We start from the raw sequence: 20,211 nt of genomic DNA, 5'->3' as shown, positions 1-20,211 counted from the left end.
CGAGTTTCTCGTACCATAAAATCGATTACAATTTTCTATCGTCGACCTACTTTGTCCTAATTCATCTTTCAATCCCGTTCATTCACGCGAGAAGGTAACTTCGGTCTAAGTGCGTTACATCGAGTTTCCCGTACCACAAAATCCATTGCAATCTTCCACTGTCCTAACCTATCTTGTCCTAATTCGTTTTTCAAGCCCGTTCGTTCGCGTAGGAAAGCAAGTCCGTCGCGCCAAAACTTTCGTATCATAGAAACGATTATAATCCCGTAGTAGCCATCTATCTTGTTCTCGTTCGTTTCTCAATGCCCCGCCCGAAAAAAGTAACTACGATTCAAGTGGGTTGCGTCAAGTTTCTCGTGCCATAAAATCGATTACAATTTTCTATCGTCAACCTACTTTGTCCTAATTCATTTTTCAAGCCCCTTCGTTCGCGCGAGCAGGTAATCGAACCGCGTTACATCGAGTTCCCCGTCCCATAAGATCGATCATAATCCTCTGTTATCGACCTACTTTGTTCTAATTCGCGTTTCAACCCCCTTCATTCAGCCAGACCCATGAAAGGAGCTTATACTTCTTTCAGTTATTCTATCCGAATCCCGGGGCTCGACTGATTCTTTGATTTCAACCCTCCCTCTCCCTCCTGTTCCGTTGAACCCCTCCCGGAAAGTCTGCGTTACCCCTCTTTTCGTTCATCCGTGTCCGAGTAGCAATTGAAAGGTAGGAAGAAAGGGGACGTTGGGGAAGCAGAATGTGGAGAGGAGGGAATGTTGAATGAGGACTCGAGGTTGGGGCGAGAGCTAGCTGGTTTAGAGGGAAAACGGGGTTGGAAAAGGGGAAAGTGGGGCGGGAGGGGGAGGGGGGGCGGAGAAGTGGGGTTGGTCGCAGAGGGATCAGACAGAGGAAAACAAGCTGGCCAAGAGAAGGGCGAAGCAAGCAGCAGCTCGAATGTAGGCTAGTCTCGTGGGCGAACCGCGTCCCCAATCGATACACACGCAGCGAACAACCACTTCTCCACCCCCTACCACGTTACCTTTGATTTCGTTACGATCTCGAATCGAATTGGCCCGGCTTTTATCGATCCCGCGCGATGAACCCAGTCGCGCGTCAAATTTCTAATCCGTTACTGAGAAAAAAAGAAGGATAGAACCGGGTCGTGAGTCTTTCTCTTCTCTCGTCGTCGTCGTTTCTATTTTATTTTTTGCTTCCTTCGCGAATATGGATGAACGTACTGGTATAAATGGACGAGACAAGAAAGTTCTTACGTATGGCGAAAAAAAAGGGAACGCGTGGTGACACTGCTACGTTTATTCTTCGTACTCGATGTACGTAAATCGTTTTGTTGCTTGGTTGTTGTCTTTTTTTTTTTTTTCTTTTCGAGAATACGTATCGATTTTCGCGATAAATGTAAACGAATGGATGAAAGAAGCTAGTTGTTACATATATCGAATAAAGAGATAGATTCTGAAACGTTGCATTTACCATTCGTACTCGATATAAACCGTGAAAGGGGAAGCGTTAAATTCACATTGATAACGAGCCAACCGCTGAGAAAATGTAGCGGTAAATAGCACGCTACAGTGTAGTATCTATCGGCGGACGTTTTTCGATAGACGGAACAATGCGACTTGAGTTTTATTTTTTAGTGGATACAGCAGCCTGCTTCGAATATGAGAAACGAGACGCCCGTTTGTAAGCTTCTGAACGTACATTATAAATAGCGTGGTATTTATTTTTTTCAACAATGATTCAATACGATTTTAATATCGTTTATTTCACGATCACAGGCTGAATATGAAAAAGAAACGAGGTATTTTAAAGAAGCTTCGGTATTTATTTCTCCATTTCGAGTACGTAATCACTTGGTTGCTTCTCGGTTGGGTATCATTTTAGTCGAAGAAACGATCGCCTTATTCCCAACAATGGAACGTAAGTACACGGTTCTATTAACGTTTTCTGTATGTACTCGTGTGTATGTGTTGCATACGTGTGAAATATACACACGCACATACATAGAAGGAACACCTACAACTTGCGACACGTAGGAAGGCAAGTTAATTTTATTTCCCCGTGGTAGACGAGTAGGAAAGCTTGTATTACATCGAAAGCTTGTGCCGAAGGAAAGAGTTTCCGGTATCATTAGGCTCGATCTATTATCGTGAAGGAAACGAGATCTTCGAACGATCGAATTATCGCGAATCTATCCATTCTCTATGGTTTCGTTCGTGAATTATTATCAAAGCAATATCGAAGCGAAGATCAATCGGGAACGGTATCTAATCGTTTCATTTGTAATTAACGTAATTAATTTCAGGAAAGTGTAACATTGACCCAATAAGGAACAGCGTTGCGTCGATGCAACATTTTGTTTTCAGAATTCTAGGCTCTTTAACTTGCCAACTTTCAAATCAGGTCTTCGAATTTCCAAATTCTCCAATTCATTTTTTTACGCGTTATTTCACTGTTTCATCATTCGGTGCATTTTTACCGTGAACAATGATTTTGTTCAAATCGTGCCTTGCAAAGGATAAATTAAGATATGGAAGGGCTAATGAAGACGTCAATATGGAAGAATTAATATAACTTGAATATTATAGAGCAGAAAACTGAATATTAGGGAATTTCTCGTTTCAAGATAACGCGTAGCGTGCATATTCGCTGTTCGATCTTAAAACTTAACTTATATGGAGGATATAAGAGGTCGGCAATTAGGCTGAGCCTAGTCTGACTCATCCATATCGTTTACTTTTATTTCCCACCTTTATATCCTTTCTCTCCTTGTTATTGCTACTACTATTATTGTTATTGCTATCCATATTATCATTTTTTATGTCTTTTTAACCTTTTTATACGACGAATACGATTTTATACGATACAACAAAAGAGTATTGTTAATTTAATTAAATTCTACTATCCATCTTAAATTCGAATCGAATTTATTTATTATTACATAAAATGTACTAATTTCACTCGAGTATTTTTCCTTCGATCGCCTCAGGTGTAAATTTAATAAGACCTTCTGATCGTGAGATTGGAGATTAGGTGACGCCAACTATGCTCGCGTCTGCAGTAGACAGGTGATTGACAAAGTGCTTTGACACGGAAGGACAGAACATGATGGTGAAAGAAAGAGGTTGCTGCGAAATTGCAAGTGTGCTGCTACCAAGTGCGACGTGTTAAAAAGGATAGACATACGGTTCTTTCAAGAAAAATGGTACCGATTGTGACAAGTATCGATAACGTAGACAGTTCCATGTTTTTCCGAACATCGTAGTTTCCATCGGCTAAAATAACTCCAAGAAAAATGAAACTAAAAAATATATGTCGGAGATGAAAGGACATCGGGGCCTTTCTTTTGGAATTTTTTGGAAGATCCCCAATACTTTACTCTAAACTATTTATTATAGCTGTACTTAAATAATAAAACTTTGAAGTAGTTGTTATGATTCAATCCGATTATGTTTGCCCGAGATTTGTGACAGTGGGCTTGGGCTCCAGGTGACACAACTGGTCGCTGAACGTAGCCACGGTCACGGGATGGACGTTTTTACCTAACAGAGAAGTGCCAATATTATGGGACACACGTTGTATTAACAATCAAACCCCGGGCAGAAACAATGTCACCGCTACGCGGGACTGCCTAGCAACGACGGTTGAAATTTTGTTGGTATCCCCAGCCAATATACAAAAAACGAATGCGATCGTAAAGAGAGGAAAGTTTCCATCAGTCTTTTATTCGTTCGATCTCCTTGGAGATCACATCGTCTTTACGTGCAGTGTATACCGAGCGTCACAGCAAACGTTACTTTGTACTTCAAAATATATTCTACGTTTAACAAAGAGTTACCCCATTGACCGTGGATTCGTCACTGAACCTAGGAACATTGTCACTAACATCTCGAGTGTCTAATCACCACGGTTATTTGTCAAACTCTGTAAAAATCATATTTATGTAAAATCATATTTAGCAAATATAATCTCTATTGTACAACAACGATGACTAGTCTAAACGAGGATTCGTTACACGCCCCTAAACCTAACGATAACCCGACATATATATACGCTTGTTAACAACAAAGTGCAGAAAAGATAGAATTTTGTTGAATGTCGAAAGATTACTGAATATGCTACACCTACTTGACGAAAACAGAGAGCTTATTTTTTCTGAACAGTATCTCTTCCTTTTCCAATGCTTCGTTTAGCTACAATTTTGTATCGCTTTATTAAAACGACTTTTGAAAATGATCAACTATTAAAATTATTATTTGTTAAAAATCTATCGAAACTTCAAGATTATCAATAGGAATCGAAATTAACAATACAAAGCCGAGGAATCCCCAAATAAAGAAATCATCGTATCCAACAAAATTGTCGATCCAAGTGGTCAATCAGTTTATCCATTCGCGGCTAACAATTTAAATAATAGCCTATCGGTAATTAAAAGAACGCCGATATTAAATTCTCCTAAAATTCCATACAAATTAAATACCATAGTGAAATGGCAATCACTCGTTCAAACGATACACGTACAATTACGTTGCATTCCATGCGAGCGTCACGGTAATTCGCGCGCGCGCATCACGTTCGATACTACAATTGGAGGCTGTCATTCATCTGTCGGTTATTTCGCAGTTCGATAGTTAAAAAAAAAACATCCGGGATCCAGACGATTCCGGTTCGGCCGCGATACCGTGGTTTTTATTCAGCCGTTAGTCGATCTGACCGCGTCATTTCCTGTTCCGGCTGCCAGTTTCGCGCTTCTACGTATACAGTGGATCGCCAAAGTATTTCAATACGTAATAGCAGCGATTTATGAATATATTGGACGTTTCGTATAAAACATTTTCAAATTTCATTAGCGCTGTGACGAATCACGACTGTCACGATCGTATTGGCAAAGCTTGAAGCAAAACGTATACAAAAGCTGCAGGGTATTTCGTGTAATTATACGATTGATCATGACTGTGGCGATTATATTGGTAAAACTTGAAACAACTCTGAGAATATACAACAAAAGCTACGGGATATCTCGTGCAGGTGTACGAGTCTCTCGGAAGCGAAATTGATCAATTCGGTTTTTTAGTAATCCGTTGATTGAATTTACCACAATCTGTGAGATTTTCTTTCAACGAACAAACTTATAGAAATAAATAACTTGTTTCTTAAGAACTGAATAATAATCGCGCAAATTCTAAAGTAAATTGTTAAAGTATATTTGTAACGTTGTCATTTATCTGTACTTTTCAATTTACGAAGCTGATCAATATCTTCGGGACGGTTCGTATATTTCGAAGAGATTAGGAAACTACTTAAACAATTAATTATCCATCGCATTGATAGATCTCACTTTTGATTTTGAATATTTTTAACATTTAGCACGTGCCTAAGATAACTATCCGCACTGTATACTACATATTTTCTAAATATACGTTCCGAGCAAGTATGCATGTTGTAACTCGCGCGTACGCTTTCAGATCAGCTGCAAATTTTATCAATGTAATCGCGAAACTCGTGTCTCGTTAGAGCGTCAATGAAATTTCAAAATGTCTCATATAACTGCGGATTTTTACGCATTTACGGAAATTCTTAAGATGCAGAAGTATACATGGAATGCACGTAATACGCAAAAATATGTCCAAGAAATATCCAAAGTGAAGTATGACGTTTAGTAGGTAAAACAAATTTCCGGTCGCGTATCTTCTCTTAAATTCTAGATATTCGTGGAAATATGAATTTCTACAAATATCAGCGCTCGGCTACGTATAACGAAATATACGCAATACATGGTATTCACAAAAGATACGTATAAGTGTTGGAATACCTTGATGAGCCTAATATTATGATGTTTTTCTCGCACATATTTCTGCTAATATCCCGCTGGGATATTATTAGATTGTACTGTACGTTATACCCGAAAAACATCGAAACGTAAATGGTGCGATAAAATACTCGTACTTTTGTGAGCCACTGTATACAGATACGATATACAGAGAGGACGAATAGATTCGTTCGCAGCCACGGAGGGGAAAAAATTCGGATAAAAAATCGCTGCTGGCTGGTGAATCGAAACGTCTAAAGGCCCCGGTATGTTTCTATTTTCACGCTCGACGCGCCGTAGGTGGTGATAAACGCTCCATTATGCTCGGTTCGCCAACGAAATCCACGATGTTTTCCTTTCGTTCGTTACTTTAAACGATCCACGATCGCGTCACATCCGCTTCCGGCCGTGTGCCGGTAACAGACACGACCTTCACGGTTCCACGAAAGATCCGTTCCAACCGAGCGAAGGTCAAGGTTCATAGAATCAGAAATTTTTTAGACGAGTTTCACAACTCGACGGGAACGCTTTCCTCCAGGAACAGGTTCCAGACGCTCGTTGAATGATTAATCGGACGCGTAACGTATTAACGGCCATCGTTCTCGTCATTAAGTACTCCGTGTTCGAATTGTTTGCGCACGAATTTCAGCTCGACGTTTGTAGTCGTCCGTTCGACATCGGTTTACGCGGCAACAACAGCCCCCAAGCCAGGTATTTCGTTATTTTATTTCGCTATGAATATACGACGTTTTCGTATAAAGTTCCATGAATTAGCAGATATAAATGAAAGTTCTACCGAACACGCGTTTCCTACGATTTATTCGAATCAAATAGAATTGCTCTTTCGTTCCATTTTCACGATTCGATCCTGAAAAATCTAATTGTACGTCGAGAATATAAATTCTCTATTTTCTAAACGATCTTTGTGTTACCGGTATAATACGTAACATAATTCGTATGGTATTCGATAAAATGATATTCGTTCGATCGTCGTGTTCTCTGATCCTTCTGAAACTTTATTAATAACAAAAAAAAAAAAAACGTAGATATCGATAGGTATTTGTAAAAAAAAACTGTTCGAATAGAATGTAGAGAGAAATTTTTTGAAAAATAAAATTACGTAACTGTACAATGGAAAAGCGAAGGAAATCGATAGCGCGTGTATTATTTAATAAAACGATAACACGTAGAATCTTCTTCTTTTACTACGGACTTCCAGAAGATACTAACAGATACGTACGCTGCTCAATTTTTCTCGGAACGATTCAATGAACCGTAATTGTAAGCACCGAAAGCGGAGGCGCGTGAAAACCGAGCGGATGAATGGAGAATAGTACCGTTGATATGTTCGCTTAATAACATTCCTTCCTCGAAAATAGCCTTTACGTAACGAGCACATAGAAGCATCGCGATTTCACTCGGTCGAACGACCGTACGATACCAGGTAATATTTAATTAATCCCTGTGCAACATCTATTGCCTGGCTATTCAGAAAGCGTCGGTTTTATGCATTTTTTATGTAAAACCCACGCTAAACTTTTACGATCAACGTTTCGTCAATTCACCAAACGACTTTCAACAGCTGCATTATATCTCTTTGCTCAATTTATCCCTCGTATTTTTAATTTAATTTGTAAACGATCAGGAAAGTATGTTCGATATATCGAGTTTTAGAATTAATCGTATGTTATACGAACGATTGAAAATTTACGATAACCGATAGAAATGAAATTTTCATTAGGTGAACGAACGGTAGTCCAGTCATCTTTTTAACGTTGCAACTATCATCGCAGTTAAAAGGATTTTAATTTGTATTTTATTCGTATGTTATAGATATTGTATAGAATTTATTTTTGATTGTTCTTTGAGAATTTGAGTGATGTTTTATAAAACGTACAGAAAAAAGCTTGTTTTTCTGTACATTGTATTTCTTTCTTTTTTTTTTTTTTTCCGTTCGTAGCCGATTATTCCATTCGATGAAAAATAACAAGTCCGAAAACGGAAAGTCTGCAACCTATAATTTGTAACTGGTCTATTATTTGCTGCTGTTATTGCTTGGTTATCGAATTGTTGTGCAAGAGAAGCCTGGTAAAATTGAAATATAAAGGGCGATGGAAAAAATCGAAATGAACGATACGATGAACAAACATCTACCGATCGATGTAAAATTGCATCTGCATTTTTTTGTTGGATCAACGAAAAAATTGCCTTAACAAAAATAATGCGCACTTATTCTGCGAACCCGTTAAAATTAAAATGGATCTCCGTTTGAAAGTAACGAGGCGGCTTCCTCAGCATCACCGTGAATGACCGGCAACGTCACATCCGGTTTCCGGTCGCGGAATGGAAAAAGCGTCCTTCGTCACGTGTACGGCACGAATCCGCTCGCGTAACCGAACAATCGACGATTAATCGGGAACGCAAGCTACACGGAATGCGTAATTGCGAAAGCGATGGAAAGGAGATCGCCTACGTTTCACTTTGAGAAACCAGAGTAATCGTATCGCGTCAGGCCATTCCACAATAGAAATCCATCGTGTTTTACTACGTTCACGATAACCAACGATTACTCATACGATACTTTTTGTCTTTATACCGATAGTAGAGTAGCGTACGTGCTCGCATAATCTCCAATCCACGTTTATGTTTGCTCGTGTCGTTCTCTTTTGTTGTTTCCAGATTAGTCATTCTTGTGAATCGTTTGCCCGTTTGTCGAACACGTACTTGTATTTACAGAGGCTCGCAGAAGTATCCCAACATTTGTAGAATCAGTTTGTAAATATATTACGAGTATTATGTAAACTGTTTGGGACTTTTGCTGCAATTGTAACGAGACTCGAGTATCGTGGTTACATCGATCAAATGTGATAGGAATTTGAGAATGTACGTAGAGGTTACAAGGTATTTATCGTTAGCATATACTCGATAGAGATTACCGCAGTATTTGGACGATCAATTATTCGCTTATAGGTCACAGTATTTAGTGGAAGCGTGTTCGACGCTATGCGTACGTTCAAGATAATCGCTTCAGCTGTTTATCAATTTTTTACTAAACGTACGTTTGCGATAGACGTACTTTTACTTGTCTACATTTTCACACAGCTTTCAAAATTTACCAATGTAACCACGATACTCGCGTTTCGTTACGGTGCTAACGAAATTTCAAAGCGTTTTATATAACACGCACGATCTACGCATAAAAGTTTCCTGCAACGAGAAACGTCGAAATACTTTCGCCAGCCATCCAAAGCGCAATTATCCGACTACGGATGTTCGTGCATTTTCGGGAAATTTAAGATTCCAGAAATATCCCAAGCAGACCGCTTACTGCGATATCATCGATGTTCGTGAAAACGTGAAATTGCCTGTACATCCGTGGACTAATAATTACAAATTCCAAATTTTTGGCCGGTAGTGTACGTGTATTTGTAGGTGTCGATGATTTATGCGCGAGAGGAAACGGCACGGCGGGTCGTTACGAGGGATTCCGGCAAAAGAAACACGTGTCCCGTCTTTTTCTTTTACCGCGGCTCGCCGACGCGTGATTCCTGTCTCACACGTAGACTTCCTTAAAAAAAAAAAAAAAAAGAGAAGAGAAAAAGAAGAACAAAGATAGAGTTCCGCGCTTTTCGACGGTTCTCACGAGGGGCAAATCTCACGAATGACGACTCGCCGATCGGAACGCTGCTTCTCACGCGCGTTAATTGCATTTTCACCGAGATCCCATCAGGCGTTGTACACGCTTATTCCTGACTTACACCGTGACCGTCTCGTTTTGCTTGAGAAACGGGTGACGCAAACGCGAAGAAGAGCTGCTCCGTCTCGTTCACCAGCTCGGCGATTTATAGTCGCTGTTAGGTACCCGATCCAGAGAGATCGACGTTATAATTAGATCGGCTAGCAGAGGAGTTTCGCTTTCAATCGATGCGATATTACATTTCGTTCGGCCGTGACGAAGTGTTTTATGGACATGTCCTTAAAGTGTCTTTTTTTATTTCTATTATTATTATTATTTAATTTGCACTTTATAATTTGTCCAACTGGACATTTGGTAAATTTTTCTAACTTAATTGCTAATTAATTTTGAGTTTGCTAAGCTAAGAGTTTGACTATTTTATTTATTTAGTGAGACCAACGGCGTGTTTTCTTTTTAGTCTTTTTTCTAGCAGAGTTTTGCTCGCTTCAGCAGCCAGCTGGTTTCGATGTGTCGCCGTTCTTTCCTTGTATTTTTCTGCGTATCTGCCGATTTCTTCTTTGACCGTATAAATTGTCGTTGAATATTTTTTAATTGGGAAATTGGGATCAATTCAAATATTCGAATATCCAAAAATAAAAGTATTAAACAATTTCGCTCGTTGGTCCGTCGAAACAGCGAGAGATCATCGATTGCGTGTACAATTGTCGGCAACGGATCTCTATTTTGAAAATCTCGGTCAGGTGGAAGGAAACTCCGTTAAAATTCATTTCCGGTAGGGAACGGGAATCGTGAAAGACTGTTTCCTTCCCCTGTTGATCGTTCCAAAACTGCTCTAAGGAGACAATACGAAGTAGGTAGCGTCGAAACGGAAGCAACGACGTAGGGGTTCTAAGAGGCAAGCCGGATGAACCTTTAAACGATGATTCGAAGGAAACAGGCCCTTCGACCGTTTTATCCTGCTAATGCTTCACAGAATTCGTCCATCTTTTGTCGTTACTTTTATCCTCTGTGCGTCTTTCAATAGAAGATCAAGCTTCGACCGTTAAAATAGTTTTTCTTGGTCGGTATTAAAAACCTGGCTAAAGAGTTGTGTGTTTTTAATCCTTATGAGATGGATGGTGCGATACGTTACAGGAGTATTTTTAAACATTTTTCGATACCTACTGGGAACTATGCAGAACTATAAGAATAGGCAGAATAGGCAGAACTATGTATCTGTATTTTTCAAATTCCGATTAACCCAGTTTTTTTTTCAAATCAAAGAGAAACCTTCGGATTCTTTAGAACTTTCTCTTTGATTTGAAAAAATATGGGTTAATCAGGATTTCAATAATAAGGCGCGCAGTTCTATTTATAACGAGATCGTCCGGCTTCTCTAGAACTTGACTTTAAATACATGTGTTTTATATTTTAAGTTTCCCTATTACTATTTTATTAGGTTGGACATTTTTTTATTTGTTTTTTTTTTATTTATTTTTCATTAAATAAAATTGCGTGTTATTTAATATTTTAGCAACGTTAATTGACAGCGTGTGAAACATTGAAACGTTTATATAAATATAAACTTATCGTATACTTTCCCCATGGCTCGCAATTGAAATCCACGAAAGCCATTGCTGAAACTTATTAACGTGAATAATTAAAACATTGTCTTGTCGTTAACGAAGGTATCCGGTAATTTTATTTATTTTAGAGAGCGGATGTCTGTTAGAATGATATGTTTAAGCGAGCACGGAAAGCGTAAATTTTGTAATAAACGAGCGAAATGCCGATTTACGACGATAATCAAGAAGGAGTATCTTTATCCTCGTTTAATCTCATTGATAATCGTCATTAACGAAGGAATTAGATATCGTACATCCGGTACGAGCAACGACGAAAAACCGATATTCCGGAGTGTTCATAATAAAAGTAAATTCAACACCACTGTAACGAACATCCTCCTTGACGTTTATCTTAATCGCTATTATCGCGGAATGAAAATTAGTCGACGTCGAAAATATCACGAGAACAGCTCAATTTTAATCGAAAAGCTCAACCCTCTTTTTGCTATGAAAATACTACGCTGGCTCGCGAAAGTATTTAAACAGTTTCCGTACAAATGGAAAAAATATATCGCAGTTGGAAATTTTATTGGCATCGTAACTGTGAGACTATCGTGACAATGTTGAAGTTATTTGAAACCAATTCGAAAATTTATATAAAAATTAGGAGACTTTTTCTGGAAGCGTGTATTTAATAAAAAAATTATTACATAACATGAATGTCTATATTCAGCACGTAACAAATGTTAAATATTGTCCCACTGTACGTGGGTTTATTAATATATTGCATAATCGATTGTTTAAATACTTTCGTGACTTTTGTATGCACTTGTATGGATACTTGTACCGAATACTATGTATCCTGTAATTTCTATATTACGTATATTTTTTTATTTCACTAGAACTTCACCAATACGATCATGATAGTCGTAGGATCATAATAGGATTAGAAATAGGATCTTCTATCGTTTCTAAGGTGATGCATTTTTTAAATTTGCACTAATTTCTCTAATTCTTTCAAATTGCAAATTTTTGCAAACGTAACGTGCATGCAGTGACGTTTACATATTGGTAATTGATTATAACCGGGTCTAACTAAAAATAAAATGTTCCAATCGCCTGAAATTTGAAGTTGAGTTAACAAAGGTGACTTAATTTTGGTTAAATCGATTAGCGGTAAAGCGTAAGCTGGATACGATACATTTTTAATACGAAAACTAGGAGACATAAAAATAAAAATAGAGTTTGAGTCAGGATTTGAAAGGTCGTTTGAAGCTCTCGCATTTTCGACTTGGTGACTTTCCTCCATCCGAGAAGATGAGGATGACTCAACGTTAGTAATTTTATTCCGAGCAATTATGCGTTTTTCCCCCGGATATCGTGTTATATCCACAAAGTGAGGCGGAAGTACGCCCACGTCCAACAGAAGGCTTCGTTCATTAAGCTATTCCTTCCGTACGATGTAATACCATCCATCGACACACTGATTACTCGCGGAGCATTCGTAATTAGTCACTAATTAGCAAAAGCGGGCGTAACGATTACCTCGTAAACGAACCGTGTCAAACGGACTTTTCGTCCAGAACCGGATACGCTTCATCGATCCGCGCGGTAATCTTTTCACGCAGACGTCTATGGTTTTTGTTGTAATTCTATTCGTTTGATCTAACGCAATACCATGTAGCGGCTATAAAAAATATTTGCACATAGCCTTTCCTTTTATTTTCCGATCAAGACATTTTTTTATTCGATTCTACGTTTCATTCCCAGGGTATCAATTTTTTACTATTATATTTTTCACTATTTTTCCTTTATTACTGAGTGATATTCAAACTAATCGTAAGCGAAATTTAGATACGTGATATCGCATATAGATATTAAGAGAAATAAAGATATACATAGATTTAAGATTCACAGTTCAGGTTTAGCATGAACATCGGAAATAGAAGAGTAAATATGTAGGCATTTGAGTGTTGGGTGCGATACGTGCATTAAAGAAGAGCGATGAAAATACTGGAATGAGTGGGTGTTGGAAAATACGTAAATCAAATTCTTTTCCAAGCTATGAAACTGGCGATAAATAAATAAATGAATATATATATATATATATGTGTGTAGATGACTTTACAAACTTTAAAAATAGTTGGATTTAATTGATTAATATATAAATGCAATAATAGAATGTAATGGTATCCAAATAGTTTCTCCAGTCATCGTAAATTATTCCAACCTCGAATTTGTACTACCGTGGTAAAACTAATTATACGAATAACTGTTGTTCCGAGTTTCTAGATTCATGCTCTTTAAATTACTAACTATCACGGCTCCTACAATCTATGTACAGCGTGAATTTTTAAATTGCCAGAAAATGGAGCTGACTGTTCGTCGCAGCTCCCTTTTCAAACCATCCTACATCCTCCAATTTGTATTTTACGAAATAAAACCTTGCGAAAGGCGGGAGAAACGGACGTACGATACCGTCGAAGGTACCGTACGCTGCAGGAATAAGCTCCATATACCTCCGCAGAATCCCCCCAAAATATGTTTCGGGTGCTGCGAAACGTTGCGAAACGCAACGACCGTCGTGTTCCATTCACCTGCACCTTGCGAAGGGTCGACGTGACGAAACGTCGGTAAATATCGCCGGTGAATTTCAGAGTTTCGTCAACGATGGGCAATTTACAGCGAAAAAATTCGGCCGGAAATAGGAGCAGGAAAGAGTAGCACGAGATGGAAATAAACAATAATCGGGTGCCGTTGTTTGACGGGGTGAGGGAGTGAAAAAGGATGAAAGAGACGGCGGGGAGAGAGACGCGCCTGTCGGTGGAGTAAAGGGAGGATGGAAGCAGGGAACGAAGGGGAGGATGAAGGAAAACAAGAGAGGAAGAGAGAGTGAGAGGGAGACAGAGAAAGAGTGAGAGGCAGGAAAACGGGAGGAAGAGAGGGAAAGGGAGAGACTCTCTGCTCGATAAAGAGAAACGTCAACCCTGCGCATACGCATTGCGAATATCCGAGGTATCTTCAATGGGTCGGTTGCCCATTCGCATCCGCTGCAGGGGTAGAGCTCTTTCATTGAGCGGCTCCGTCGCTTCCGCTTTTCGTTCATGCGTCACCCTCTCTCTCCCTCTCCCTCTCTCTCTCTCTCTCTCTCTCGTTTTCTGTCCCTGTCTCTCTTTCTCTCTTTATCTTTCTCCATTCCTCTCCTATTCCTCTGCTCTCGTCGTCGATCTTCTCTCTTCGTTTCTCGGTTCAACGAAGAAGTCGGATCTTCGAAGAAGAGCAACAGAGACGTGAGATTTCGTCGTCGACGACGGACGTGTCACGTTAACTTTGCTAATCTGCATGCAACATCGGTTGCCTGTTAATTGAGAGACTCGGGCAGATTGAGAGATTCGCAGCCTCTGGCAGGAACAGGAAGGGACTTTGGTGCTCGCGAGCTTGACGAAGGTTGGGGTTTGGAAGAGCGAAGATCTGGAGATTTGGCTCGAGGTATACAGGGTGCGGTCGGATAACATGTACAAGCGGGTACGAGGTGATTCCTTGTGGAAAAATAAGAGGAAAATGTGCAGCGATACTTTCTTATTTTAGGTTTAGTTTTCGAGAAAATCGAGTTTGAAAATTTATCAAGTACGCTCGATCTTCGCTTCGACTGATGCAAATTCTTCGAGCCTCACAGAGACTCTCGTCTGGAATTTTTCTGTCTCTTGCACATTCTGATCAGAATTCAAATGAATTCCACGGTTTTCAGAAGGTCCTGTCTTAATTCCCACAGTGATTTCTCATTTTCAAAGTATATCGTGATCTGACTCACATATTGTACCTACACTGACCGAGAAAAGAAATGTAAAATTTCATAGCTGCGCATATGTACAAGCATTGGCAATTTTTGTATTAGAAAATCTTCATCTCCTTGGTAATAATCATTTTTTCTAGAATGATTAATGAAATTGCCAATTACAATTTCATTTTTTACAATTATATGCTTCATCGTATTCTTTCGTCCTCTTTCTTGGTCCTTTGATCTCGGGGTATCTTTGGCCACATTCTTTAGCCTTGCAAGAACTTTGTTTCTCGACCTTCCTTATAGTATTCGCAACATTTTTGCACGAAACTTGAGGAGTTTCTTGCATATTTCTTTCATCGCGATAACACGTATATTCGAGCGAATATACTCTCTTTTGCAGCATAGATTATCATCCATTACAATTCGTCAACTATACGCGATATTGCTGGCTAGTTTGCATTTTCTTCTATCTTAATGATCTTTGTTTCCTGTCCTTAAATAGCCGCTTAGCTTCAATTCATACAGCTAATTAAATTTATATTTATCTATGCGCTTAATCTCGCACTTGCTTAATTAAATTTCCATTTATCTAACTACCACGTACCTAATAGCGACCACTTACGTCATAGAACATTTATTTACAGAACGCTTGTTTACCAGATTACTACACTTGCCACTTGCTTTCATCAAAAACATTGTAAAACAGTAGCCATTTGTATTAGCTCGTATAGTCTATGGCATCAACGATAATAAAAAGAACAAGTTCCCTCGGATTTCATTTTATATGTCGCGAAAACCGGTTCCGGTCTCGTCATTTTCTTTCCTTGCCGATGCTACGGCGCCCGATAGAATACAGGACAGAAAATTGATCGTTGAAAGAGAAACGCTGGATAGGCAAGAAGAGAGACGAAGGGAGGAAGGCAGAGACAGAGGCTTGCTCGCGACCTCGACGTTTATTTCTCACCGTTGGGAATTTATCGTCGCCCTTTTATTTCTCTGCGAGTCTGCTGCGCTCTCGTGCCCCTAGCAACAACCCTGCCTGGTAATTACAAACTCGAGAAAGAACGATTCACGAGAGAAAGCTTTCCAACCACCACTACTACCACCGCCACCAGTCGTCGTCGCCGCCGCCGCCGCCGCCCCTAAAACTGCCCCCCTTTTACTTCGTCCTTCTCGTCTACACGATCGTGTGCGAGTCCTCGTCGATATCGACTTAGCAACGTGAATTCCATTCACTGACCCTTCCGCCCTTGTCAACCCTTTTCCAACCATCCTTCTTTCAACTGTTGAAACACACCGACACAGAGCGAGATAGGATTATTCCAGTTAAATAATTTATAGAGCGTGGATTTTTACGTCTTTGTGGAAAATTTTGGGAAAATAGGACGCGCACAACGTGCAAGTGTGTGCAAGATATCCTAAGTATAGTCCCGCTTGTAATATCGTCGCTCTGTCTCTCAACCGCTCTATCTCCACAATAGCTTTTACACTGAGAAAACGGAATTTGAAATTCTTATACAGTTTGCTTATCGTGCGAAGTTGGGACTCGGAAGAATCGAATATTTGTCACCTTCTAATTATATTATCGCCAATCCGTACTCTTTATACCATCGAGACGTATGTGAATTGGTGGAAGCATCGTGATCGATCCGGAGTTTTTCCTGATAATTGACGCTGTCGTATCGAACAATACGCGGTAGAAATTCTAAAAGCGCGTGGGAAGTTGTACTAAACAAGGAAACTGGTTAATTCGGGTAAACAGATTACGGGACCCTATTACGCTTTAACAAGTATTTGTTATTTTGACTGGTATTGATGTAAGTAGCCACGGTACAACATTATTTTGAATAAAGACAAAAATAAGCAAAATAAATAAATTAAATTACGTCACTGCGGATAAAGATGTAACACGAAGTAGGAATTTTAGAATAAAACCAATCATTTTGACCGCTGTGGTAATTAATTATGTTTCTAGAAAATTGAGTTAGGACGATCAGTTAAGACGGTGGATCGATGATATTTAATAGATAAAACAATTTTTTGCTTCTATTCCATTTTTCCCTTATATTCGGAAATATTAATGTGACCGATGGTTTAACCTTCCGAAGAATTCTAAGGAAAAATTATAAGAGAAAACCAGCCGCTTTGTAAGACACGTTCGATTCACGAAGACGTAAATCGTTCGTCCTTCGAGGCGCGACTTTATCCGCGACTCGGCTGATTATCGACGGTCTCGTTTACGGCTGTTCACCCTCTTTACGAGCCCGGCTTGACCGTAACCGAACGGTTATAAATAATTTCACCGCTATATTCAGGCTTTTACGAGCTGCGCCGGATATACAGCCTTAAGCGATCTCTCGTATTCGAGTTCTACGGATATCGTTCGAGGATCCAAAATTTTCTTGTCTCTAAATTTAATACAATTTCATCATACTACGTCTATTGTCAATAATATTATTAGGTTGTCCAAAAAGTGTCTTTCTTTTACAGACACGTCTTTTACAACGATGCACCTTTATACCAAACGTGAAACCTAATCTGTCAAACGTTATGGTCTTTATCTTGATAGACAAAACGGATCGTACGTAATTCGATAAAATAATATAAAACGAAAAATGTTGTGTATCCATTATTTCCTTATAAAACGAAAGAAACTTGCGGACGACTTAATATTTTGCACGCGCCCTGGCTCTCTTAAGCTAAGTCTGCACCGACAGAGAAATTTTACGAGTCACGAGTTACACCTGTTTGGACCTATGGGACCCAACTATGGGGAACAGCAAGTAATTCCGACATAGAAATTGTTCAACGATTCCAATCAAAAACTCTAAGATCCTTAATAGATGCACCTTAGTATGTTACAAATGAAACAATACATCGCGACCTTAAGATACCCACAATTAAAGAAAAAATATCCAAATTCAGTAATAGATATAACATAAGAGTCAACAACCACCAAAACCCACTAGTTACTCAATTACTTGACACGACGGATCAGATCTGTAGGTTAAAAAGACATTAGCCTCTAGATCTAAACATTAGATTCAGCTAGAATCAAACATACGACGATCATTTATTATTCACGTTATAGTATCACGTCAGAATAATTTACTTTTAATTCTCAATGAGAATTGATTGTAAAATTCTTCGAAATAAGAAAAAAGAAAAAGAAAAACGAGTTACAAATTACTGGCGTTAATGAATTCTTTTACGTGACGGTAGTAGGTTCACGAACGAAACGAACGAAATTTTGAAAAATTTTACTGCTGATTATATTATCGGTGAAATTGTACAATTATAAAGAAGGAACGTATTACGAATTCAACGTATTACGTTGATTCGCTAATGTTACTAGTTTGCAAATTATCGTGCGAGTTCGTCTATACATATATTCTATCGCTTATCTTCTGAATTGCTCGAGAAACGAGATCGATAATATGAATCTCTGCGTGTGGTACACATGTGATTTCACAGAAATACAACAAGAAATAGAAGATTTTCTTGGAACTAGCTAACGGCGAGCAACGTTGCGAAATTTTATTTCCATGACTACGGTTCACGGAAGTGAAAATCTTGCTCTGGGACGATTAAACACCTTTTGAAACGCAGATATGACACGTGCATACGTGGATGAAGCTATAAATCTTCTTCGATGACAATGCGTTCCTTACGTTTATGAAATAAATACACGCGTTCGCATGGAAATCGCGCATTCGTTGGCAAAATCGGAAACTCAGTTGCGCGATTCGAGGAGCGATCATTTCAGAGAAGAAAATAGCCAGATACGAGAAATAAAGTAATGTAAAGATAGCGAAATGCTAGCAATTTCTCGCGAAATTAATTTCTTTTAAATAGAAAGTAATTTCTCAAAAAATGTAATCCTCGCCCGGAATATAAATTCCCAGAAAATTGGCAATTAAATAATAAAGTTTAAATAATAGAGAAAAAGGTTACAACGTAAGAAGATAAAAGGCTGAAAAAGTTACCAAGCAGTTTGTTTCGGCCCTTGGTTTTGCGAAATTGTCGAATTCGTGATATTTCCTTGCGATAATACGATAGAAAGATTTAGGTGAGTGAAAACGAAGGTCAGCGAGGGATGGAAATTCAATTTGCCAAACGCAAGACATTAAATTCGTTTATATTTAAAGGTTCGAGCATTTTGATAGCTGCGCTCGTTTCGACAAAGCTATCGACTCGATAAATATAAATTCTATGAATTTGAAAACGTCTGTTCGTTCGTAACAATTAACGAATTAAGCGCACGTACTACGCTTTTCGCCTTAAAACAAATATTTCATTTCAATTACTTGTCGGATTGTTTCCCTATTTAAATTGAACATTCGCGTTGGAAAATCCTTGCTTCTGTTAATTCGATAAGTTCGTGAAGGCAGCGAATCAAGCACTCGAAATGTAGTAGCACTTGACCTATGACAATCAATCTCCAGAATTAACATTTTTCGACTTTTCAATGAACCACCGCTGTGCCAGGGGTGGCGCAAGGCTAACACGAACTAAAATTTCCGGGGCTGACCTAGTTCGGAAGCGGTGACGTCGACTGGTCCATTCACCTCGCGTTTCTTTCAGAAACGACGCCGACGTCGCTTGTTCCTCGTGAGAATCGTGCTCTTTCTGGTCCGGTTTTCCCGCGGAATAATAGAAAATGACTTATAAGGATAAAAAAATTCGATAATCCGCTCAGATCGCTGTTATCTGCGTACTATTTATAGTACGTATGTTATAAAATATGTCTAACAAATGAAAAAGACATTAATGGCGTTTCAAAATTCAGAATGAAGACGTTGTTTCAAGAATTTTATCGTTAAACGCCCTCGCGCTGATCGAATCTACCATTTACAATATAAGATTCAGAGAGTATGAAATAAAAGGAAAATTCGTTGTTCGTTGAAACGAGTTATAGAAAAATTGACACAAAGAATTCTAATCGTATTTTCACGAATCTTATCTAGTTCACTACTACATTCAACAAACATCCGCGACTAATGCAAACAATGTTTTAAACGAGAAGGAGCAAATGTTTGCCGTGTCTTTTTTTAAACTCTATAAAACTCGTCTTTCAAACATCGATACTGTTACCGGGAACGCTCTCGTGTAAAGGAGAATCGATGGATTAGCGAAAATTCTGGGAACGCTCGTTTCCGTTGGACCACGAAAAAGCGATTCTCGCGTGTTTTATTCCTCCGGATAGGTAGCTTTGTTTATGGAAACGAAATACATACAGCGAAACGAGGAACGGAAGCGCGGATACTACGGTGACCTATTTCGAGAGCGAGCAATGTCGATGGGTTCATTCATGCCGGGGCTTCTTTTATAAGCGTCGAGCTTTGAAACGTTTCGCGTGACAGCGGATCTC

This window comes from Bombus terrestris, chromosome 12 (assembly GCF_910591885.1).
Source record: "Bombus terrestris chromosome 12, iyBomTerr1.2, whole genome shotgun sequence".
NCBI classification, from domain to species: Eukaryota; Metazoa; Arthropoda; class Insecta; order Hymenoptera; family Apidae; genus Bombus; species Bombus terrestris.
This window is presented reverse-complemented; position numbering follows the sequence as displayed.